Raw genomic sequence first — 27,743 nt, 5'->3', positions numbered from 1 at the left:
CAGGAAATACAGAGAACACCACAAAGATATTCCTCAAGAAGAGCAACCCCAAGGCACATAATCATCAGATTCACCAGGGTTGAAATGAAGGAGAAAATGCTAAGGACAACCAGAGAGGAAGGTTGGGTTACCTACAAAGGGAAGTCCATCAGACTCACAGCAGATCTCTCAGCAGAAACCCTACAAGCCAGAAGAGAGTGGGGGGCCAATATTCAAAAACCTTAAAGAAAAGAACTTTTAACCCAGAATTTCATATCCAGCCAAACTAAGCTTCATAAGTGAAGGAAAAATAAAATTCTTTATGAAAAAGCAAATACTCAGAGATTTCATCACCACCAGGCCTGCTTTACAAGGGCTCCTGAATGAGGCACTAAACATAGAAAGGAACAACCAGTACTAGCCACTCCAAAAACATACCAAATGGTTAAGAGCACCAACACAATGAAGAAACTGCATCAACTAATGAGTAAAACAGCCAGCTAGCATCAAAATGGCAGGATCAAATTCACACATAACAGTATTAACCCTAAATGTAAATGGGCTAAATGCCCCAATCAAAAAACACAGACTGGAAAATTGGATAAAAAGCCATTGGTGTGCTCTGTCCAAGAAACACATCTCACATGCATGGATATACAAGGCTCAAAATAAAGGGATGGAAGAAGATTTACCAAGCAAATGGTGAGCAAAAAAAGAAAGGAGGAGTTGCAATTCTCGTCTCTGATAAAATAGACTTTAAACCAACAAAGATCAAAAGAGACAAAGAAGGGCATTACATACTGGTAAAAGGATCAATGCAACAAGAAGAGCTAATGATCCAAAACATATACACAACCAATACAGGAGCATCCAGATACATAAGGCAAGTTCTTAATGACTTCCAAAGAGACTTAGACTCCCACACAATAATAGTGGGAGACTTTAACATATTGCCAATATTACACAGATCAACGAGACAGAAAATTAACAAGGATATCCAGGACCTGAACTCAGACCTGGAACAAGCAAACCTAGTAGACATTTAGAGAACTCTCCACCCCATATCCACAGGATATACATTCTTCTCAGCACCACATCACACCTACTCTAAAATTGACCACATAATTGGAAGTAAATCACTTCTCAGCAAATGCAAAAGAAAGGAAATCGTAACGAACAGTCTCTCAGGCCACAGTGCAATCAAGTTAGAACTCAGAATTGAGAAACTAACTCAGAACCGCACAGCTTCATGGAAACTGAACAACAGGCTCTTGAATGCTGATTGGATAAACAAAATGAAATGAAGGCAGAAATAAAAATGATCTTTGAAACTAACAAGAATGAAGACACAACATACCAGAATCTCTGAGACACATTTAAAGCAGTGTCTAGAGGAAAACAAATAGCAATAAATGCCCACATGAGAAGAAAGGAAAGACCTAAAATCGACACCATATCATCAAAATTGAAAGAGCTAGAGGAGCAAAATCAAAAAAACTCAAAACCTAGCAGAAGACAAGAAATAACTAAGATCAGAGCAGAACTGAAGGAGACAGAGACACAAAAAAACCCTTCAAAAAAGCAATAAATCCAGGAGCTGTTTTTTTGAAAAGATCAACAAAATAGACGACTAGCCAGATTAATAGAAAAGAAAAGAGAGAATAATCAAATAGATGCAATAAAAAACAATAAAGAGGATATTACCACAGATTACACAGAAATACTGGCAAACAGATTGCAAAAGCACATCAAAAAGCTTATCCACCATGATCAAGTAGGCTTCATCCCAGGGATGCAAGACTGGTTCAACATATGCAAGTCTATAAATGTAATTCACCACATAAACAGAACCAAAGACAAAAACCACATGATTATCTCAACTGATGCAGAGAAGGTCTTTGACAAAATTCAACAGCCCTTTATGCTAAAAACCCTCAATAAACTAGGTATTGACAGAATATATCTCAAAATAATAAAAGCTATTTATGATAAACCAACAGTCAGTACCATACTGAATGGGCCAAAACTGGAAGCATTCCCTTTGAAATCTGGCACTAGACAAGGATGCCCTCTCTCACCACTCCTATTCAATATAGTACTGGAAGTTCTAGCCAGAGCAATCAGGCAAGAAAAAGAAATAAAGGGTATTCAAATAGGAAAGGAGGAGGTCAAATTGCCTCTATTTGTAGATGACATGATTGTATATTTAAAGACCCCATTGTCTCAGCCCAAAATCTCCTGAAACTGATAAGCAACTTCAGCAAAGTCTCAGGATACAAAATCAGTGTGCAAAAATCACAAGCATTCCTATATGCTAATAACAGACTTAAAGAGAGCCAAATCAAGAATGAACTACCATTCACAATGGCTACAAAGAGAATAAAATACCTAGGGATACAACTAACAAGGAACGTAAAGGACCTCTTCAAGGAGAACTACAAACCACGGCTCAATGAAATAAGAGAGGACACAAACAGACGGAGAAACATTCCATGTTCATAGTTAGGAAGAATCAGTATTGTGAAAATGGCCATACTGCCCAAAGTATTTTACAGATTCAAAACTATCCCCGTTAAGCTACCAAGGACCTTCACGGAACTGGAAAAACCACCTTAAACTTCATATGGAACCAAAAGAGAGTCTGCATAGCCAAGTCAATTCTAAGCAAAAGAACAAAGTGAGAGGCAACACACTACTGGAATTCAAACAATACTAGAAGTCTACAGTAATCAAAACAGCATGGTACTGGTACCAAAACAGAGACAGAGACCAATGGAACAGAACAGAGGCCTTGGAGGCAACACAACACATCTACAACCATCCAATCTTTGAGAAACCTGACAAAAACAAGCAATGGGGATTGGAGTCCCTGTTTAATAAATGGTGTTGGGAAAACTGTCTAGCCATGTGCAGAAAGCAGAAACTGGACCCCTTCCTGACACCTTACACTAAAATTCACTCCAGATGGATTAAAGACTTAAACATAAGACCTAACACCATAAAAACCCTAGAAGAAAATCTAGGCAAAACCATTCAGGACATAGGCGTAGGCAAGGACTTCATGACCAAAAACACCAAAAGCATTGGCAACCAAAGCCAAATAGACAAATGGGACCTAATCAAACTCCAGAGCTTCTGCGCAGCAAAAGAAAAAGTCATTAAAGTAAATTGGCAACCAACAGAATGGGAAAGAAATTTTGCAGTCTACCCATCTGACAAAGGGCTGATATCTAGAATCTACAAAGAACTAAAACAGATTTACAAGAAAAAAACAAACAAGCCCATTCAAAATTGGGCAAAGGATATGAGCAGACACTTTATAAAAGAAAACATACATGAGGCCAACAAACATATGAAAAAATGCTCATCATCACTGGGCATTAGAGAAATGCAAATCAAAACTACATTGAGATATCATCTCATGCCAGTTAGAATGGTGATCATTAAAAAATCTGGAGACAACAGATGCTGGAGAGGATGTGGAGAAACAGGAACACTTTTACACTGTTGATGGGAGTGTAAATTACTTCAATCATTGCAAAAGACAGTGTGATGATTATAAATCATTCTACTATAAGAACACATGCACACGAATGTTCATTGCAGCACTGTTTACAATAGCAAAGACCTGGAACCAACCCAAATGCTCATCGATGGTAGACTGGACAGGGAAAATGTGGCACATATACACCATGGAATATTATACAGACATCAAAAAAATGAGTTTGTTTTCTTTGTAGGGCCATGGATGAACCTGGAAATTATCATTCTCAGTGAACTGACACAAGAACAGAAAATCAGATACTGCATGTTCTCACTCATAGGTGGGTGTTGAACAATGAGAACACATGGACACAGGGAGGGGAGCATCACACACTGGGATCTGTGGGATGGAAATAGGGGAGGGATAGCCAGGGGTGGGGAGTTGAGGTGAGATAGCATGGGGAGAAATGCTAGATATAGGTGATGGGGAGGAAGGCAGCAAACCACACTACCATGTGTGTACCTATGCAACAATCTTGCATATTCTTCACATGTATCCCAAAACCTAAAATGCAATTTAAAAAAAGTCTATGGGTAACTTAGTAATTTTAAAACTGAAATATCTGTTGAAAATTTATTACAAGAATAATGCAAGTGAAAAAGAAAATTTGTTTATTTTCTGTGGCATACAAAATAAAATAAAGTTCAATCCAAAATATGTTAGACAAAATATATATAAGCATAATAATTCAAACTATTTTCAAAAATAGTAGATACAATTATTGCATTTAACTTACAAAACCAAAGGAACATAATAATCACAAAGACTCCAGATATCAAGCATATAGTCAGTATATGTCAAGAATACAAAAAAATTCTGTAAGTTTGAAATATATGTATATTAATAAAACTCCACAGTTAAATGATATGACTCCCCAGTTCAAAACCAATGGCCTGTTTGAATTAAAGAAGTAGATTTACAAGCAATTTGATGTCTTAAAAATAACTGAAATTATTACTGAAAATACTATACTATTATCGTATATCAGCAAAGCAACCAAAAAAAAAAAAAAAAAAACTGATAAATAGAATCATGCCATGGACTGTGAGGACAATGACAAATCATTGGAACTTCACATACATCTTCTGTAGTTCATACATTAAGAACATTTTAGCAATACGACTTTAACCCTAGAAAGTCTAAGAATCTCTTCTGATTTGACCATTCTTTATATACATCATATCAACAGTAACATATTAAATATACCTAATTATTTCTTTTGTCTCTTCTTCTCAAAGTAAAAATAATACATAATTTGTGATTTTTCAGGAGCCTTCTGGGAAATCAAATAGACACTTTTAAGCTCAAAGCTATTATTTATACTTTTTATTTTAATTAATAGACTTTTTAGAGTCATTTAGGGTAATACAAAAGTTGAACAGAAATTACAGAGGTCCAATGTACTTCCTGTCTTCACTTGTCAGATTTCTCTATTATTAACATCTTCATTTGTGTGGCATGTTTGATAAACTTGATGGACAAATGTTGATACACTATTATTGACTAGTGTCTATAGTTAATAGAAGGGTTCACTCTTTGTATTGTGCATTTTACAGGTTTTGCCAAATCCATAAGATAAATATCCACTATTACAGTATCATATATAATAGTTTCACAGCCTTAGAAATTCCTCATTTCCTGCCTATTCATTCCTCCTCCTCGTTCCTGATGGCCTGGCAAGAGCTGATTTTTTTAAAATGTCTCTACAGTTTTGTCTTTTCTAGAATGTCACACAATTGGAATAATACAGTGTGTAGTGTTTTTAAGACTGGCCTTTTTTTTTTTTTAACGTAACAATATGCATTTAAGTCTCCTTCATGTCTTTTGGTGGCTTGTTAGCTCATTTCTTTTATTTCTGAGTAACATTCCATTATTCAGATATTATTCCATTATTCAGAAAGATGTTCCACAGTTTTCGTTTAAAAAAAAAATTCTTTCACCTATTTAAGGACATCTTAGTTTTCTTCAGTTTTGGCAATTATAAAACAAGTTGCTTTTTGTCATGAAGTCCTTGCCTATGTCCTGAATGGTATTTCCTAGGTTTTCTTCTAGGGATTCTATGATGTTAGGTCTTATATTTAAATCTTTAATCCATCTGGAGTTAATTTTTGTACAAGGTATAGGGAAGGGTTCCAGTTACATCTTCCTACATATGGCTAGCCGTTTTTCCCAACACCATTTATTAAACAGGGAATCTTTTCCCCATTGCTTGTTTTTGTCAGGTTTGTCAAAGATCAAATATTTGTAGATGTGTGGTGTTGTTTCTGAGGCCTCTGTTCTGTTTCATTTGTCTATATCTCAGTTTTGGAACCAGTACCATGCTGTTTTGATTACAGTATCCTTGTAATATAGTTTGAAGTCAGGTAGCATGATGTCTCCAGCTTTGTTTTTGTTTGTTTGTTTGCTTGTTTTTGTTTTTGTTTAGGACTGTCTTGGCTATGTAGGCTCTTTTTTGGCTTCATATGAAGTTTAAGGTGTTTTTTTTTTTCCAATTCTGTGAACAAAGTCATTTGTACCTTGATGGGGATACTATTGAATCTATAAATTTTTTTGGCTGTATGGCCATTTTCACAATATTGAGTCTTCCTAACTATGAGAATGGAATGTTTTTCCATCTGTTTGTATCCTCTTATTTCCTTGAGCAGTGGTTTGTAGTTCTCCCTGAAGAGCAGTGGTTTGTAGTTCAGATCCCTTGTTCCTAGGAATAAAATTCCTATATATTTTATTATCTTTGTAGTAATTGTGAATGGGAGTTCACTCATGATTTGGCTCCCTGTTTGTCTGTTTTTGGCGTATAGGTATGCTTATGGTTTTTGCAGATTGATTTTGTATCCTTAGACTTTGCTAAAGTTGCTTATCAGCTTAAGGAGATTTTGAGCTGAGACAATGGGGTCTTCTAAGTATACAATCATGTCATCTGTAAATAGAGACAATTTGAAATCCTCTTTTCCTAATTGAATGCCCTTTATGTCTTTTTCTTGCCTGCTTGCTCTGGCCAGAACTTCCAATACTATGTTGAATAGAAGTGGTGAAAGAGGGCACCCTTGTCTTGTGCCAGTTTTCAAAAGGATGGCTTCCAGTTTTTGCCCATTTAGTGTGATATTGGCTGTGGGTTTGTCATAAATAACTTTTATTATTCTGAGATATGTTTCATTAATATCTAGTTTATTGAGAGTTTTTAACATAAAGCACTGTTGAATTATGTTGAAGGCCTCTGCATATATTGAGTTAATTATGTGGTTTTATTTTGGTTCTGTTTATGTGATGGATTACGTTTATAGATTTGTGTATGTAAACACCAAAAGTATTGGCAACAAAAGCCAAAATAGACAAATGGGATCTAATTAAACTTAAGAGCTTCTGCACAGCAAAAGAAACTATCATTAGAGTGAACCAACAACCAAGAGAATGATAAAATTTTTTGCAACCTTCCATTTGACAAAGGGCTAATATCCAGAATCTACAAGGAACTTAAAGAAATTTACAGGAAAAAAAATAACACCATCAAAAAGTGGGTGAAGGATATGAACAGATACTTTTCAAAAGAACACATTTATACAGCCAACAAAAATATGCAAAAAACCTAGTTCATCAATGGTCATTGGAGAAATGCAAATCAAAACTGCATTGAGATACCATCTCACACCAGTTAAAATGGAGATCATTAAAAATATCTGGAGACAACAGATGCTGGAGAGGATGTGGAGAAATAGAAACACTTTTACCCTGTTGGTGGGAGTGTAAATTAATTTGACCATTGTGGAAGATAGTGTGGCGATTCCTCAAGGATATAGAAATAGAAATACCATTTGATCCAGCAATCCCATTACTGGGTATATACCCAAAGGATTATAAATTTTTCTACTATAAAGACACATGTATATGTATGTTAATTGTGGCACTTTTTACAGTAGCAAAGACTTGGAACAACCCAAATGCCCATCAATGATAGACTGGATAAAGAAAATGTGGCACATGTACTTCATGGAATACTATGCAGCCATAAAAAAGGATGAGTTCATGTCCTTTGCAGGGCCATTGATGAATCAGGAAACTGTCATTCTCAGCAAACTGACACAAGAACAGAAAACCAAACACTGCGTGTTCTCACTCACAAGTGGGTGTTGAACAATGAGATCACATGGACGCCAGGAGGGGAACATCAGACACTGGGGCTTGTTGGGTGTTGGGGGGCTAAGGGAGGGGTAGCAGAGGGTGGGAGTAATGGGGAGGGATAGCATTAGGAGAAATATCTAATGTAGATGATAGGGAACGGATACAGCAAATCACCATGGCATGTGTATATGTATATTTAACAGTCCTGCACGATCTGCACATATATACCAGAACTTAAAATATAAAAAAATTTTAAAAATATAAAACAAGATATGATAAACATTCATATGACGGCATTTGTGTAGACATGAAGTTTCAACTTACTTGGGCAAATACTAAGAAGTGTGGTAGCTGAATCATATGGTAAAAGTATACAAATATGATAGTATGCTTAGTATGCTTAGTTTTGTAATAAGTTTAAAAGCTATCTTCTAAAGTGACTGTATTTTTATATTTAGATTTTATTTCCTTTTATATGTAGGTTAATTTTTTTTTTTTTTTTTTTTTTTTTAAGATGGAGTTTCACTCTTGTTACCCAGGCTGGAGTGCAATGGTGCGATCTCGGCTCACCACAACCTCCACCTCCTGGGTTCAGGCAATTCTCCTGCCTCAGCCTCCTGAGCAGCTGGGATTACAGGCACATGCCACCACGCCCAGCTAATTTTTTGTATTTTTAATAGAGACGGGGTTTCACCATGTTGACCAGGATGGTCTCGATCTCTTGACCTCGTGATCCACCCACCTTGGCCTCCCAAAATGCTGGGATTACAGGCTGAGCCACCGCACCCGGCCATATGTAGGTTAATTTTTGAGTTAATTTCTGAGTAAGGTCAGTGTCTAGATTTACTGTTTTGCAACTGGCTACCTGGTTATTTCAGCACCATAATTGGTTGGGTTTTTTTTTTTTTTTTCATCTTTGTCAAAAGTCAGTTGGGTATAATATTTGGGTCTATTTCTGGGTTTTCTACTCTGTTTCATTGATCCATTTGTCTAGTACTTTGCCAATTCAGGTATCTGGATTACTGCAGCTTTATAGTAAGATTTGAAATCAGGTAATGTCAGTCATCTGACTTGATTCTTCTTCAACATTGTGTCAGGTATTCTGGGCCTTTTGACTTTCTATATAAACCTTAGAATTAGTTTAAGAATGTTGACAAGCAACTTTCTGGAATTTTGATTGTGATTGTATTACATTTATAGATCAAATTGGCAAGAACTGACATCTTAACAAGTTTGAGTCTTCTTATTTGTGAATATGGATTTTTAAATATTTTTTGGATCTTTTGTAACATAGTACTATTTTTGGAAAGCAAAATATTTCAGGAAATTGGAATAGTTAATAAAGATAAATAATAGGTTACAGGGGAAAAATTATTTGGTTGCCTATTTAATCAAAATGACAAAAAAAAAATACTTTGAAAGTAAACCAATGAGATTACCTGATTGTATTTCTTACAAAAGTGAGAAGATTGATAGGAACAGTGCACAAGTTTCACCAAGAGACCTTGTTACCAACAAACCTCATTACCTAGGTAGAATATATATGGATCCCTGTTAAGTTTCAATTTTCTCTTAGTCTTGACATCAAAGCTTTGAAAGACAAAATGAACTAGACAATTAAAGAGATAATTTTATTTATGCTATTTATTCTAAGAAAGAGAATGTTAATTAATACAGAATGTCACAAGGAAAGGAAAGGGATTTTTACAAAGGCAGGTAAATAATTACAAGGTTTATGTAAGTCATGAGAAAAGATTATGACAGCTCTTTTCTTGGAATATACAAGAGCAAGGTGGTATTTTATGTTAGACATTTCTTGGAACATAAACAAATGGCAGAAATAGTGGTGGTTTTTTAAACTGTTGCTACTTTCTAGGAGCACAAAAATTCAGATAAATTCAACATTGTTAAAATATTTATAAGTAAAGAGTTGTTATGCCATATTGTTTTATTTTTTTCTGAAAAACAAGATATACTCCCCAATGTAAAAAAGAAGAGTGGTAATAATTGCTAAAATAAAAACCTGAATATATTTTTTATAATTGTGTATAATAGTATATATGACTATGCAAGAACTATTTCTATAGATTTAATAAACAAAATGTTTTTCTCCAAAAGTAAAAAGGAATATAAACTAATCTCAAGAGGTTATGCTATAAGTAAACTCTTACGGTGAGACATCAATAATAATGATTTAACATTTTCTTACTTAGAAATGATCTAGATATCTAATGAATATCAATTAATTATCTCAAATTAGTATCAGTTAAAGGTTAACTAAATATGTTGGACACTGTTGTCAAGCCAATGTATTACAAGACCTAACAACTATTGAAATGACGTTTTCAGAATAGTAGAAGACAAAAGAAAAAAAAAAAAAAGAATGATTAGGCCAAATTGTATTTTTTTAAATGAGAGTGAAAGTATCAAGTAGTAACAGTTTTTGAAGGATTTCCCTATGAATAAATAATGAGTTAAGACTCCCAAAACTGGCAAGGATAAAATGTTGTTCTAGATAAGTGAAAACACTATGAAATATGAAGAAAAATAGGTAGTAGATTTGAAACTTAGAAGTTCAGTAAAGCTTTAGTTAGAGTACACCGAAGAGAGAAGAGAGGTGGACAAAGATATAGAAAATGGCTGGAGCCTGTTCATACACATATATTAATTTAGATTTTAGCTGTAGAGTAATGCTAAGCTATAACTGAATTCTCTAAAGAGAAATGTGACATATGCATTTAAACTGCAGCCTGTAAAATGTATCACGTGGCAACAAATTAGGTGCTAGGAAAACCAGTGAGGAAGTTTTGTTTATGCAATAGATAATATAGTTATTGTGCAAGCACAGTGGCAGTAGGCTTGAGAGCAACACAAAGTCATCTCATAAAGTTCTAAAAAATGCCTATCTTAGTGAATGGAAGTTTTAAAATGTAATAGACCCATCATTCATAGTCATACACATGCAATTCAAAATATCAATTTTAATTATGAAAATACATTTATGAATAATATCCTCCATTTATAACAAACTTTCACAAAACAGGAATTAGAAAAGTTTTAATGAGCCAGGTAAAATGAATGAGCAACAGACATCCACAAGCTGTATTCAAACTAATATTGTACTTACCCATATTCCATTGTCATCATTACTAATAAAGTTGTAACTGATTTGTCTTTGACTGTGTAAAAATATATTTCTATTTTCTGTATAACTAAAAAGAAAGCTTGCCCGGAAAACTAAGAATGACATCTGTGACAGAATAAGTTTGTGTAAACCCGGTTAACACTTGTGAAGTACAGAATGAGACCAAATTGTCATCTAGAAATAACTGTAAAAAGATGGCCTCACTAAAATGGATAAATTGACCAAGAAAAACAGTCAGCAGAGCCCAGATCATTCAAAATCAAGAGCAGTGTCAGATAATTTTTAAGTTCTCATAGCAAATTGGCAAAGAACGCTAACCATGAATGTCTTGGAAACCTAAAGTTCTAGAGAAGTTTCTAAGTCAGTGTGAGGAGCCAGGCACTCCATGCTCTGCAATAATGAATTGGTTAGGCAAATTACAAAATGTTTAATCCATGAACTATTAAACTCAGACAATTTATTAACAATGTAAATTAGATACAAAATCAACATGATCACAAAAATAGGAATAAAAAGAAATACATAATTATTTAAATATGCAACATTGCCACATTTATGTAAGGGAGTATGTATGCTCTTTTTTCCTTCTATTTTGTAATTTTTTCATTTTAATGTTTTTTAGTATGTTCAGAGTTGTGGAGCCATTGTTATAATTCAACTTTAGAATATTATTGGCACACCCAAATAAAGCATGTAACCCTGTAGCCATCAGTTCCTATGCTCTTTTTATCCCATAGACTTAGCAAACATCTAGTTGACTCTCTGTATCTATAGATTTGCCTATTCTGCATATTTCAAATAAAATACATCATATAATATGTGGTCTTTTTTGATAGGTTTCTTTCATTTAGAATAATGTTCTCAAGGGTCATTTATGCAATCTCATGTATCAGCATTTCGTTTCTTTTTAATAGTCAAATAATATTCCACATTTTGGTGGTCATTGACACTATTATTCCAGAAGTGCTTCTTCCACACCACATTAACCTTTAAAATAAAATTAAAGATATCTGTATTAAGGCAGAAAAACAATGCTACTTACACATTTATGCAACATGTATATCTAATTGTGTGTGTTTGGGGTGTGTGTGTGTGTGTGTGTGTTGGAAGAGTTCACTGAGTTAACTATTATGATTAGAAAAGAAGAAAAGCAATATGTATATGGAAATAGTGATCACATGGTTTGTAATAATTCTAGGGTCTTCAAAGTCTATTCATAAAATAATAAAAAACTATGACCACATAATTAAATTATAAATGGATACTTTAAATAAAAGTAACCCTTTTATACAATGTTTTAAAATGTATTAATGATCAGATGCTTGTAACTGGGTGGCTTTATTTCTGGGTCTCTATTCTGTTTCATAGATCTTTGTTTCTGCTTTGTACAGGCACCATGTTGTTTTGGTTACTACAGCCTTATAGTATAGTTTGAAGTTGGATAATGTCATGCTTCTGGCTTTTTTCTTTTTGCTTAGGATTGCTTTGGCCAATTGGAATCTTTCTGTGGGGGCTGGGGTAGGTTCCATGTGAATTTTAGAATCAACTTTTTAAATTCTGTGAAGATTGACATTGGCAGTTTGATAAGAATAGCACTGTATCTGTAAATTGCTTTGGAAAGTATGGTATTTTTATGGTATTGATTCTTTCAATCCATGAGCATGGAATATTTTTCCATTTACTTGTGGCATCTATGGTTATATTCAGCAGTACTTTTTAGTTTTCCTTGTACAGATCTTTCACTTCTTGGTTAGCTGTATTCCTAGGTATTTCATTTTCTTAATGGCTATTATAACTTGGATTGTGTTCGTAATTTAGCTCTCAGCCTGGACATTGTTGATGTATTAAAAAAATGCCACTAATTTTTGTACATTGATTTCATATCCTGAAACTTTACTAGAGTTGTTTATCAATTCTAGGAGCCTTTTGGCAGAGTCTAGGATTTTCCAGGTATGGAATCATGTCATCAGCAAAGAAAGATAGTGTGATTTCTTTTCCTTATTTGGAGGCTTTTCCTTTATTTCTATTGCATAATTGCTCTGGCTAGGACTTCTAATACCACACAGAATAAGAGTAATGAGAATGGGCATCCTTGTCTTATTCCACTTCTCAACGGGAATTGGTTTCTACTTCTTAAGGGAAATGGTTTGAGCATTTGCCCATTCACTAGGAGGCTGGTTGTGGATTTTTCATAAATGTCTCTTATTATTTTATGGTATGTTTCTTAAATGCTTGCTCTGTTAATGGTTTTTATCATGAAGAGATGTTGGATTTTATTGAAAGCTTTCTTTGTGTATATTGAGATGATCATATGGTTTCTGCTTTTGATTTTTTTTATGTGGTGAATAGCACTTACTGATTTTCATTTGGTGAACCAGGCTGGTATCCCGGGAACAAAGCCTACTTGTTCATTATATATTAACTTTTTGATGTGTTGCTGCATTTTATTTGCTAGGATTTTGTTGAGAATTTCTGGGTCTATGTTCATGAGGGATATTGGCCTGAGGTTTTCCTTTTTCATTGTATCTCTGCTAGATTTCACAGGACAACAAACACAAGTAATTGGGAAAATACAACCTAATCAATAAATGATATTGGGATAACTACCTAGCTATATGTAGAAGATTGAAAATGAACCCCTACCTTTCACCATATACAAAAATTAACTTACAATAGATCAAAAGTGTAATATATGGCTGGAAACTATAAACATTCTGGAAAACAACTTAAGAGACACTATTCTCAATATTGGCCTTCACAGAGAATTTTTGGCTAAATCATCAAAAGCCACTGCAGCAAAACCAAAAATAGACAAATGGGATCTAATTAAACTAAAGAGCTTCTTCACAACAACAGAAAATATCAACAGAGCAAATAGACAACCTACAGAATGGGAGAAGATATTCGCAGGCTATGCTTCTGACAAAGGCCTAATATCCAGAATCTATAGGCAACTTAATCAACAAGCAAAAAACAAGTAACTTGATTAAATACTGGGCAAAGAACATGGACAGACACTTCTCAAAAGAAGACAAGCAGTGACCAACAAACACATGAAAAAATGTTCAACATCACTAATCATCAGATAAATGCGAATTAAAAACCAATGAGATACCATCTTATACTAGTGAGAATGGCTATTATGAAAAAGCCAGAAAAAACAGATTATGGCAGAGGTGGCAGAGAAAAAGGAATGCTTATACATTATTGGTGGAAATGTAAATTAGTCCAGCCACTGTGGAAGGCAGTCGGAAAATTTCTAAAAGGTAGTTTCTAAAACAGAGCTACTATTTATCCCAGCATTCCCATTACTGAGAATATACCCAAAAGAAAATAAATTATCCCACCAAAACATCACATGTGCTTGTTTGTTCAATACAACACTATGCACAATAACAAAGACATGGAATCAACCGAGGTACACATCAATGGTAGTAGATTGGATAAAGAAAATTTGTTACTCCATGTAATTCTACACAACCATGAAAAAGAACAAAATCATGTCCTTTGCAGCAACATGGATGGAGCTGGAGGTGATCCTAAGCAAGTTAATGCAGGAACAGAAAACCAAATACCACATGTTCTCACTTATAAGTAGAAGCAAAGCATTGAGCACATAAGGACATAAGCATAGAAGTAATAGACACTGTGGACTACTAGAGAATGGAGGGAGGGGAGCTGTTTTAAAAAAACTACCTATCAGATAGGTACTATGCTTACTACCCGGGTGACTGAATCCATACTTCAAACCTCATCATCATGCAACATTCCCATGTAACAAATCTGTACATGTATTCCCTGTATCTAAAATGTTGAAATAAAAAATTATACAATGTATCAATGAGAAATTATAAATTGTATCAATTATAAAATGTATCAATGAGAAATTTATGTTTTTGTGTTGTTTATATGCAAAATCTGCATAGCTAAGTATTAAATGAGTATGTTTTATAGTGAGAACAAATAAAAAATTACCTATAATTAAATTGATAAACATTAAGAAATTACAGGAAATTTGAAGAATCAAAAGCAGAAACCATATGATGATCTCAGTATGCACAAAGAATACTTTTAATAAAATCCAAGATTTTTCTTTGAAATTTAACACATGAAATTGATTAAAATTGCCAGAATAATTATAGGAAATATCTTCAGTAGTATTTCAAGAAGTAGAGCAAAAGACAAAAATATATATAATTGGAGTCTGTCTAGCTCTAGGAAGTCCCCTAAAAGTAACTGTTCAAATAAGAAATTTTAAAATGACACAAAAACTAATCGAAAAAAATATAAAACACAAACTTTCAGAATTAAAGGTCTCATCAAATTGTCAGTATAATTACTGAAAAACATAGCCATGTGAAGTTGAATCATTAAATTTCAGAGCAGTGAGGATAAAGAGATTCTTAAAAATTACTGAGAAAGAAAAACAGGTTACTAAAAGGATTGGCATTATTTCTCAACATCATCATTAGACACTAGTCTTGTCTTCAAAATTTCTGGCTCTAAATTTCCAATATAGGTTTCTATACTCAGCCAAACTATGAGTATAAGGGACAGAATAATGCTATTTTCAGACATAAAGTATCTTTAAAATTCACCTGAATTTGCCATTTCTCCAGAAGCTACTAGAGGATATCCTTCACAAAATGACTAAACCTAGAAGTAGGATAACACAGAATCCAAGAAACAGAAGATAAAAAGCACCTTCTAAGTGAAAGGAATACTGTAGATAACATGAATAAAAATCAAAAGAGGACAAGTAGGCAGGCCACCAAGAGAACAACTAGCTACATTTGAAGGCGGGAACCAGAGAAAAATTAACCTGAAAGAAATCTTCTCAGGGAAAATAATGTAATAACTTAGTCAATCATTTCACACATATACACAGACACTCACACATTTCAACATGGGAAGAAGTTTTAGGTTTCTGTTGGCAGTGAATAAAAAAGAGGAAACCAAGCAAACCTCTCACCTCAAATTTCAATTGTTCCAGGACAATGTAAAGTTTTATAGCCATAGAAATTTACTAACTGAATAGCAAATCCTCAGTTGTCACAAATTGCAATACTGTTTATCCTGAATACCAATTCTTGTAATTCAGCTGCTTTTACTTTAGAAAGGAATTAAGAAGGAAAGTGAAATGTGGGTAGATAATATGTATGAGAGACTTAAATCTTTATTGTCCAATTGTGAGAATGTTGCATTAAATATTCAAATATTAGAAAATGACAGCAAATGTGTAGTGGACATAAATGAAAAAGTACACAAAAGAGAAACTACTCAGAATTGTAAACTCTTTTATTCCTCCATAAAGGAATAAAAGTGACTTTCACCACTTTCTTTTTGGGTGGAAGAATGAGTAGCAACTATTTTTCCAGATCATGCCTTTCTGTTACTCTGGGTGTATTAGTCAGGGTTTTCTAGAGAGACAGAACTAATAGGATAGGATATATATATATATATATATATATATATATATATATGTATACACACACATATATGTATATGCAGACTATGTGTATTTTATTAAGGGTCTCTAGAGAGACAGAACTAATAGGAGATATATATATATATATATATATATATATATATATATATATATACACACACACATATATATGCAGTCTATATATATATTATATATATATATATATATTATATATATAATTCATTGACTTTAAAAAGAAAATAAACTCGGCCGGGCGCGGTGGCTCAAGCCTATAATCCCAGCACTTTGGGAGGCCGAGGCGGGTGGATCACTAGGTCAAGAGATCCAGACCATCCTGGTCAACATGGTGAAACCCCACCTCTACTAAAAATACAAAACATTAGCTGGGTGTGGTGGCGGGTGCCTGTAATCCCAGCTACTCAGGAGGCTGAGGCAGGAGAATTGCCTGAACCCAGGAGGCGGAGGTTGCAGTGAGCCGAGATCGCGCCATTGCACTCCAGCCTGGGTAACCAAAGTGAAACTCCGTCTCAAAAAAAAAAAAAAAAAAAAAGAAAAGAAACTCTCCATATATAAATAATAAACTTTATATATAAATAAATTTATACATAAATAATATACAGGGGAACAAACTCCCCTATATACAGGGGAGTTTATTAAGTATTAACTTACATTATCACAAAGTCTCACAATAGGCTGTCTGCAAGCTGAGGAGCAAAGAGAGCCAGTCCGAGGTGTCTTAAAATTGAAGAAATTGGAGTCTAGTATTCCAGGGAAGGAATCATCTAGGACGGGAAAAAGATGTAAGCTGTGAGACTAGGCCAGTCTTTCCTTTTCAGGTTTTTCTGCGTGCTTTATATTTGCTGGCAACTGATTAGATTGTGCCGACCGGATTAAGGGTGGATCTGCCTTCCCTAACCCACTGACTCAAATGTTAATCTCTTTTGGCAACACCTCACAGACAAACTCAGGATAAATACTTTGTATTCTTCAATCCAATCAAGTTGACTTTCAGTGTTAACTATCACTATGAGGAATCTTGAAGTAAGTAAAAGGCCAAAACTGATAGCAATTTGGTTAAGGGCATCTCACTGCAGCAATGTTATAAAAGCATTTTTTCCATTTTGTTTTCAATAATTGGCTGATCATTACTGATCATTTAGTGAATGACTGAGGAACTTCCTTAAAGAGTAGGCACTGATGCCTTTCTTGACTACTCATATTTTGTTTCTGATCTAGCCAGAATCCTCTAATATAACCCTCACTAACTGCTTCTTACTGGTATTTCCATTAATCAATTTCTATTTATCACTTTGCCAAAAGAAATTGCTACATGAATAATAGGAATATATATTGGAGTATACTTACGTATGCACAGATTTCTATCATTATCATATTCCTGGCAGTTGTCTACCTGCAGATAATTACATTTTATGGCATCTCTGCTTCAAAAATTTACATTTTTTAGGATTTTTTTTTACAAAGATACTTTTAGGGTGTAGAAAGGGAGAAAATTGCCAGAGTGTCAATTATTGTAATGCTTTTACATAATAGGTGTAAGTTGTAGGTCATAAGAACTACTAGTCTCCCTATTGTTACTAATAACATAATGCCAATCAAATTCTATATATATGGCTTTTGAGAGAGGAAATAAAAAATGAACAAACCACATAATTCCTATTAAAAGCATACCTAGAGTACATTAAATAATGTATATTAGGTCAGGTTCCAAACAAAGTGAAAGCAGAAACCCAACAGTGATAACATCCGTTCCCAGACTTTTTCAAAAATACTATAAATAGAATTTGGTATTAATATTTATGAAGAAGAGGTAGCTTATGGGAGTATTTGGATGTTAATTTGCAGAGTAATATCAGATAATGCTCAGATCACTGAAGCAATCCAAAGAAAATGCAAAATATCTCTTTAAGGTGACAATTTATATTTCTTTTGGGCAGTGGTTCTTAAACTGGAGTCCATGTATGCCCAAGAATCTGTGGTTAAGATTTGGGGTTCATATACCTGTATTTTGAGAGGGAAAATTTTATATATAAATGTAACTCACTAGGTAAAAATTAGCATTTCCCATTATGAATACAAGGGAAATATCAGAGTATTGTCAGTAGCACATGTAACTTTGTCCCTAAAAGACATAATATATTTTATATGTCAAAAACATTTATTATAGATATTTTGAAATAAAGCTCCTGAAAACCTCAATATTATTATAATTAAGCATATATCTGGAACTCATTATCTTAAACACTAACATATTTTAAAAAATATTTTCAAAACTATATTGCAATATAATTATCTTTATTTAAATTGAAATGAAGTCCAAAGACTTCACAAGACTACCAAACTGATCCATGGCACAAAGGATGGCTTAAAATCTCTGGTAAAATTTAGTAGTAACAATTTTCTGCTTGTGAATTTGGGGATATTTCAGCACTATAAACTCAGAAAATTGTCAATAAGGCAGATATTATTTGGGAATGTCTTTGTATAATTGTGTGTATGAGAGAGAGAGACAGAAAGGAGAAATAATGGGACATTTGAGAGATATGCTGGAGCACATCCAAGTCACATGTAGGAACATGAGCCATAAAATGTTTGTAGATTATTAGACACTTTACAATACTCTATTGTAGCATTAAGTGGTTGGAAAAAAAAGAGATTTTCTAGACAGATGAAGGTAATAGGTAGGGATTCCAAATGTTGTTAGAGACATTCTGAAATGATCACAGTGTGACTTAGCAGCCTCTTTTCACATCATTGCTTTTTCACTGGCAATTAAACTTGAACAAGCAAGTTCATCAGAAATGGCCTCTAACACCTAATTTTTTAAATTAATATTATTTTGATTTTTCTTTTTTCATCTAAATCCCATATTAATCATTGTTGCCATGGGAGAGGAAAGTACTTAGGGATTCCATGTTTTCTTTAGCCTTAACTGCTCAGACTTCTGCCAGTCAATAAGAAATCAGAACTTCCTAGTTTTGTTTTTGTTAATTTCCTTTTTTATTATAAGTTTTATTTCTGATAATGCAAGAGTTGAAAGATTAAAATGCCTAACATGGATTGGAGCATATTCTTTGTTTTCATTCTAAACTTAGTACCTAGACTAAAATACTCAAAGATGCTTGCTGTATTTACAAATCATATGTTGTTGCTAGGAAAGAGAAATCTAGAAGGTCCAGCTCTGCCAGTTGTAACAAATCTTTAGAAATCTCTTCTGAGTGTATTTTAGTGATACTGTGAATCACTTGAAACCTTTGTGATAACATGGGAAAGTCTGATTTTTATTCTCACAATAAATTGTAAACCAATACAAAGAGAAACCAGATAGCATGTATATTGCTATCCCTTGCCTATACTGTATACAGTAAATTACAGTCACTGCCCAACAAATGTTAGTTAAATGATAGTGGGGAAAACTTTTCAATAACGAAGTGATAGTAGCATTATAGAGATGTTTTCTTCTCGTATTTATATTTGTGCTATTTATCACAAGGATTGTGCAACAAAGAAATCTTATTCAGCATCTTAGGATCATCATGCATATAGCTATGTAGTTAGAAAGATGGTAACAATTTTATAATAATGTACCTTTTAAAAATTCACTTTAAGAATAATTCCTGGATAAAATTCTCTATCTGGTAATAATTCCTTTGAATATAGATCTTTCATTAATCTTAATCTTCCTACGTAACACACTTTCACTGAAAAATAGTCTGCTTCATTGTATTAACTGATTCTCAAATTTTGTCATTATTACATTGTCCTTCCTTTGGTCTCTTTTCATTCATTTTACCGATTAAATTTCCCCCTAGTTGTTTCTCAGAGATACTTAGATGACATCTAATCCTGTCCTAGACATTTGGTTGTCTTGTGCCAATACTTCATTTTCATCAATTTGATTAGCAGTGTCTGATTTCATTCTTACAATTGACAATTTCTTAACAACAGAGAGAGTAACAGAAAACCAATCACAAAAGTCCTTGAAAATCTTCTCACCAGATGGTCGTGATACCATTTTAACAACTTTGAAATAGACCTGAAAAATGGCATGTTGTTCTTTCTTTAACATTTCTTATTGGAAACTTTTATCACATAGTTTTGGTTACTTTCAAAGTTCATCAGTGATATTGGCTTGTCATTTCCATTTTTTGCTGTATCTCTATCAGGTTTTGGTATCAGGATGATGCTGGCCTCATAAAACGAGTTAGGGAGGAGTCTCCCCTTTTCTATTGTTTGGAATAGTTTCAGAAAAATTAGTGCCAGCTCCACTTTGTACCTCTGGTAGAATTCAGCTGTAAATCCTTCTGGTCTCAGGCTTTTATTGGTTGGTAGGCTATTACTGCCTCAATTTCAGGACTCATTATTGATCTACTCAGGGACTTGGCTTCTTCCTGATTCAGTCTAGGGAGTGTGTATATGTCCAGGAATTTATCCATTTCTTCTGGATTTTCTAGTTTATTTGCATACAGGTGTGTATATTATTCTCTGATGATTGTATTTCTGTGGAGTCAGTGGTAATATGTCCCTTATCATTTCTGATTGTGTTTATTTGAATCTTCTCTCTTTTTTCTGTATTAGTCTAGCTAGCAGTCTATCTATTATGTTAATTTTTTTCAAAAAAAAAATCTCCTGGACTCATTGATTTTTTGGAAAGGTTTTTTGTATCTCTATCTCCTTTAGTTTCACTCTGATCTTGGTTATATCTTGTCTTCTGCTGGCTTAGGGTTTGTTTGCTCTCAGTACTTCATTCCTTTCAGTTGAGATGTTAGCACGTCAATTTGAGATCTTTTTAGCTTTTGATGTGGGCATTTAGTACTATAAATTTCTCTCATAACACTATTTTAGCTGCATGCTAGAGATTCTGGTATGCTGTCTTTTTGTTCTTATTAGTTTCAGAGAATTTCTTGATTCTTGCCTTAATTTCATTATTTACGCAGGAGTATTCAGGGGGTTGTTAAATTTCCAAGTAGTTGTTTTGTTTTGAGTGAATTTCTTAATCTTGAGTTTTAATTTGATTGTGCTGTGGTCTGAGATACTGTTTGTTATGATTTAGTTCTTTTGCGTTTGCTGAGGAGTGTTTTACTTCCAACTGTGTGATCAATTTTACAGTTAGTGCCATGTGGCATTGAGAAGAATGTATACTCTGTTGTTTCTGGGTAGAGAGTTCAGTAGATATCTATCAGTTTCACTTGATCCAGAGCTGAGCTTAAGTCCTTAATATCTTTGTCAACTTTCTGCTTCAATGATTTGACTATCAGTGTTTGATTCCATTTATACAATTGACAATTTCTTAACAGTAGAGATAATAACAGAAAACCAGCGACAAAATCCTTCTGTCTAAAATTGACAGTGGGTTTGCCTTCTAACATTGACAGTGGGTTGTTAAAGTCTCCCACTATTATATTATGGGAGTCCACATCTCTTTGTAGGTCTTTAAGAACTTGTTTTGTGACTCTGTGTGCTTCTGTATTGGTGCATATATATTTAGAATAGTTCTTCTTGTCGAATTTGATCCTTTATCATTATGTAATGACCTTCTTTGTCTTTTTTTATCTTTGTTGGTTTCAGTCTTCTTTGTCAGAAACTAGGATTGCAACCTCTTCCTTTTTCTGCTTTCCATTTGCTTGGTAAATTGTCTTCCATCCCTTTATTTTGAGTCTTTGTGTGTCTTTGGACATAAAATTAATCTCTTAAATGAAGTTTTTGTGAAATCTTTTTTGTTAATGTTTGTTGATTTTATCGTGACCTTCTATTTGTTCTTCCCCTGCCCCCCTTTAACAGTCAGGCTCTTATTTCATGGGACTGCTGCATTTTACTGGGGTCCACTCCAGACCCAATTCACATATTCACCTGGGTCCCTCCTGTACCTGGAGCTATCACCATTGGAGGCTGCAGAACAGCAAAGATGGCTGCCTGCTCCTTTCTCTGGGGGCTCTGTCTCAGAGGAGCACTGATCTGATGGCCATGGGAGTGCCCTTGTATAAAGTGTCTGGCAACCCCTATTGTTGTTGGGGTGGTCTCACAGGGTCAGGGACCCACTTAACAAAGCATTCTGTCTTCTCCTTGGTGAATTGGGTGCACTGAGCTGGGGAAAATCCCCCTTTTCTGGACTGCTCACCTTTCCCAAAGCTCTTTCTTTAGTTAAGAAAAAATTAGACATTTTAAATAAAACTTATTTTACTCCATCAATGGAACAGGATAATTTCTCTGAAAGTGTCTCTCTGGAAAGATATTCACCAGAAATTTTATGATGTTTATAAGAAATGCATATTCCTGAACCCAACCTAACAATCTTCAGCAGGTGCACACAAGGCATCATTTTACTGCTAACACAAATTTGGAGTGCTTCTTATTTCTAGTACTAATATTCGAGAACTATTGTTTTATAAACTATTGGCCTCCCAAATTGACTGCATGAAAATGATATCTATGTTTTCCTACAAGACTTAGATGCCTCTTTTTATCTGTAGTATGACAAAAGTATCTATAGTCTTGGCTGAACTTTATTTCACCATCATTTATAATATTTTGACTAAGGATATATGTCCTCTGTATTCTAACTCAGAAAGCCAAGAATATAGCCTCTCACCCCTGGCTTTAGAGTGTAACTGATACAGTTAAAAGAATACTTTCTGTGCCTGAGAATAAAGGTTCTAAGCAGCATGAGCTGGGTCGATAGATACTCTTGCTATATAGTATTTTAACTCCCACATAGAAGCCCAGAAATAAAGGTGTGTGTGGTGGGGCGGGGGTGGGGGGCTTGAAATGAGGATGAGGTGTTGCATACATGCAGTTAGAGTTTAAGAGTTACCAAGATTTAGGCATATGGTTGACCTCTATTTTATTCACAGGCTATGTATATCAAAGTGTTGCTAAGAACGTATTTCAGGCAGGAAGGAGTTAATACCTTTGGAGGAAGGATAGAATACATATCAGAGAAGTGTGATGGTATCAGGAAATTTTTAAGTTTCATAACTTACAGGAAACCAGCACATATAATTTCAGGTACCTGCAGCAACTAATTAATTCACTTATAGGAGAATATCTGGAAGAGAGCATAACCTTACTTTTAGCTAAAGTCAGTGTGCCTGCCCACTGTTGTTAGTGGAACAAAAATAAAATCTAGTCCTTTTATATCTCCAAAATCTTTTGACAGTGTCTCTCTTTGGCAGACACTAAATTAGAACTCAGCTAGGAAGTGAGCCTCAAAAATGCGATTTATAGAATTCTAGCCCCAGAGATACAGGAGACAAATTAGAGTTGGATACATTGCTGAGTATGAATAGATATTATCTAATATTCTAAACCATAGTAGTATAACAGTACTGATCTTCCCTTCTCCTGGATTAAGAGACTGGGGTGATTTTTAGAATGTATATTGACAGTGTGTTCCCACTAATACCAAAGCATCTCTAGTTAGGAGCTATACTGTTAAGCCTTGAAGTCATGTTTACTCATATTAAATTTTAAGAGCCACTACTCTACAAGAATCAAATTCTTGAAGTTTCCGAATAAAAAAACTAAATGTGGAATGAAATCTGGAATCAAATGTCTGATCATATATGTACTTGTACGTAAGTAGGCACTTGACTATTCAGTGTTACATTTGAATTACTACAACAGCTTTAGACTTAATAGTAGGTAATTTAAAAACACATTACAAAGCATGAAAGATAATTAAATAAAGATTTTGGCATAAAGAACAAAATGTTAATTTCATTAGAGTAATTTTATATATTATTCTTAAAATTTTGTGATTCTTTTCATGTTTCTATAGTAAAGCAGCAATTAAGGATCTTCTCTATAGGTATTTTAATGAGTCTAAATGGGAATGGCAACAAGTTTAAAGAAACTGTATCTTTTATTTCTAAGGTAGATTGAATTACATTTTAACTGCTTATCTTGCTTATAAGGTAAAGTATATTCATATAATTAACTTCATGAGATACATTACACAGTCTAATTTTTTTGGTTGATTTAGGAAAAAGAAGCAGACAATATTCAGTTAAATTCTCTTAATATTAGAATTATTTCAGATCAAGTTACATCTGGCTTGAAAGAACTATGTCTCCAAGGAAACTTAACGTTATTCTCTTTCTAAATCTATAAATACTTTCTGAGAGTTACCTCCTTTACTCTCGGAGGCTTCTAATGACTTTATAGCAACTGGTGGAAAATTTAACAAGAACATTTTTAGTTCATTTTTTTTTTTTCAGTCTAAAACTTCCAGTACAGGATGAACTTTTCATGAATTTACTTTTCTCCTTTTAACCCTCATCCCCACCCTATCAACACATTCACCTGATTATTTCTTATTCTGCCTGCCCTAGCCTGTAATCAGAAGTATGCTTCCTGGATCTGCTCACACTGTTCTAGCTTCTTTTGAGTCAATGCCACCTCAGCTGACATATACTCATTCTTCCAAAATACACTATACCTTCAAGCAACAGGACAGTTTTCCTATTTAGGGAAGAATTACAAGACTGATAATCTGACAAAGCAATTACAGTAAAACTCTATTACAAAGCACTTCACTATTTCACAGATTCAATTATACTTTGGTTTGAACCATGACCACTGTGTACATTGTACTTCTCCTTTAATATAACAAAGAAAAAGCCTATAAGTTAGGTGTTATCTTCTGACATCAGCATTATTACAGTGCTCTCTTTTATTTCACTGATTCATGTTACTAGATAAAAAATTACTTTCTATGCAATTTTCAAGGACTTGTCGATAAAACATGTTGTCAAAAAATAATATAAGGCATCATTTTGTCCTGTACTGTAACCGTATAGCATTACATATCATCCCACTTATAAAATATAGCTGACAATTTAGAGTAGTAGCCAAGTATTTTATAAAGTGTGTTTATGGAAGATGTTATAAGAAGATATGATATTAGGCCTACGTCAAAATATTTATTCATATGACTGACTAGAGCAGATGACTCCGATGCCCCCCATCTTCCCCCTTCATCATACAATTCCATGCAAGCCTAGACTTGCGCTAAGTTTCCAACTCTGAATGCTGATCTCATCTTCAAGACTGACTTATCCGTTAGGCACAGTGCCTAGGCCCATCCTACTTTTAGGGTCCCAAGAAACCTTTTCATAGCTTTTAAAATCAGAAGCAAAAAATAAACTTGCATGTCAGTGAAAGTATTTAAATATATAATAGTAATGTATTTTTCATTATATAAATGGTGTTATAAAAATTTTACCATTTTTGGGGTGGAAGTTACCAACAACAGTCATAACGTGACCCTGCATTCTTTCCACTTTCTTTGATTGCCTACTTGGCTATAAGAGTAGCCAGGAAGTAGAAGGCAATTAATATTCCTCAGAGTAACAGTGTGGGAGCAGAACCCAGATGAATAACTTTGGGACACATTTTTCTGATTTTCTTGAAGAATACAATCCCTGTTTTTCCTCAATTATATCTTCAGTTACTCTAAAGGCATCTTGATGTACATTTTATGCATCTCTGTCTTGAAGTCTAGAATCAATTTATTTTCTGGTGAACATTAACTCTGTGCTTCCCCCAAAATTTCAAATTTTTTGTGTTTTTGAGACAAAGTATCACTCTATCACCTAGGCTGGAGTGCAGTAACACAATCTCAACTCACTGCAATCAATATTTTAAAATATAAAAATAATCTTATAGATTTCTTGTTCCAAAATATATTTTCTTTTTTAATAGATTTATGAAGATATAATTCACATAACAAAATTCACCATTTCATTGTATACAATTTAATGGTTTCTACAATATTCACAGAATTGTACAATCATCACAACTATCTGATTTTTCGAACACTTTCATCCCCTCAAAAAAAGAAAAAAAAAGAAAAAAAAAGATAAAAAACCTCATGCTCTGTTTCTCCTTTTCTCAGTCCCTGATTAACATGAATCTACTCCTGTCTACATGGTTTGGACTATTCTGAACACTTCGTATAAATGAGATCATACAACAGACAGTATTTTGTGACTGGTTTCTTTCCCTTAATATTTTGAAAGTTCATCCATGTTGTAGCATGTATTAGTATATTGTTCCCTTTTATAGCCAAATAATATTCTATTGCATGAGTGTATTACTTTTGTTAATACATTCATTTGTTGATGAATACCAGAGTGGCTTCCGTTTTTAAGCTATTAGGAACAATAGTGCTGTGGACATTTGTGTAGTCATTTTTGTACAGACATATGTTTTCAACTTTCTTGAGTTTTTACTTAGGAATGGAATTGCTAAGGCATATGGTTACTCTATGTTTAACTTTTTGAGGAACTTTCAAATTGTCTTCAAAACTAGCTTTGCATTTCCAAATTCCCACCAGAAATTTTTGAGTGTTCCAATTTTTCCACATCCTTGTCAATAACTATTGTCTGTTTTATTTTAGCCATTCGTATAGGTGTAAAGTGATATCTCATTGTGGTTTTAATTAACATTTCCATAATGACTAATTATGTTGAGCATTTTTCATATGCATATTAGTCATACTAGACATGTGGTACCAGCAAAATGATAAATAAGTAGATACTATGGAATACAATTGAGTGTCCAAAAGTAAACTACTGTATTATTTTCAATTGACTTTAGACATTATGAAGACAATTCAATGGGGAACTTAATAGTCATTTTACAAATCATGCTGGCACAACTAGATACATACTTCACACCATGTGAGGGTCAATAGTAGCTTGATGGGAACAGCATTAAATCTATAAATTACTTTGGGCAGTATGGCCATTTTCACAATATTGATTCTTCCTAACTATGAGCATGGAATGTTTTTCCATCTGCTTGTGTCCTCTCTTATTTCCTTAAACAGTGGTTTGTAGTTCTCCTTGAAGAGATCTTTTACATACTTTGTTAGTTGTATTTCTAGGTAGTTTATTCTCTTTGTCTCAATTGTAAATGGGAGTTTTCTCATTATTTGGCTCTGTTTGTCTGTTATTTGTATATAGGAATGCTTGTGATTTCTGCACGTTGATTTTGTATCCTGAGACTTTGCCAAAGTTGCTTATCAGCTTAAGAGGTTTTTTGCTGAGATGATGGGATCTTCTAAATATACAATCGTGTCATCTGCAAATAGGGACAATTTGACTTCTTCTTTTCCTAATTGAATGCCTTTTTTTGTATCAATGTTCATCATTGATATTGGCTTGAAATTTTATTTCCTTGTTGAGCCTCTGTTGCGTTTTGGTATCAGGATAATGTTGGTATCATAGAAAGAGTTAGGGAGGATTCCTTCTTTTTGTATTGTTTGAAATAGTTTCAACAGGAATGATACCAGCTCCTCTTTGTATATCTGGTAGAATTTGGCTGTGAACCCATCTGGTCCTGGAATTTTTTTGGTTGGTAGGCTATTAATTGCTGCTTCGACTGCAGACCTTGTTGTCAGTCTATTCAGCATTTCAACTTCTTCTTGGCTTAGTCTTGGTAGTGTGCAAGTGTCCAGGAATTTATCCATTTCTTCCACATATACTGGT

This window comes from Saimiri boliviensis, chromosome 3, assembly GCF_048565385.1.
Source record: "Saimiri boliviensis isolate mSaiBol1 chromosome 3, mSaiBol1.pri, whole genome shotgun sequence".
Classification (NCBI taxonomy): Eukaryota; Metazoa; Chordata; class Mammalia; order Primates; family Cebidae; genus Saimiri; species Saimiri boliviensis.
Note: the sequence above shows the minus strand (reverse complement) of the source record.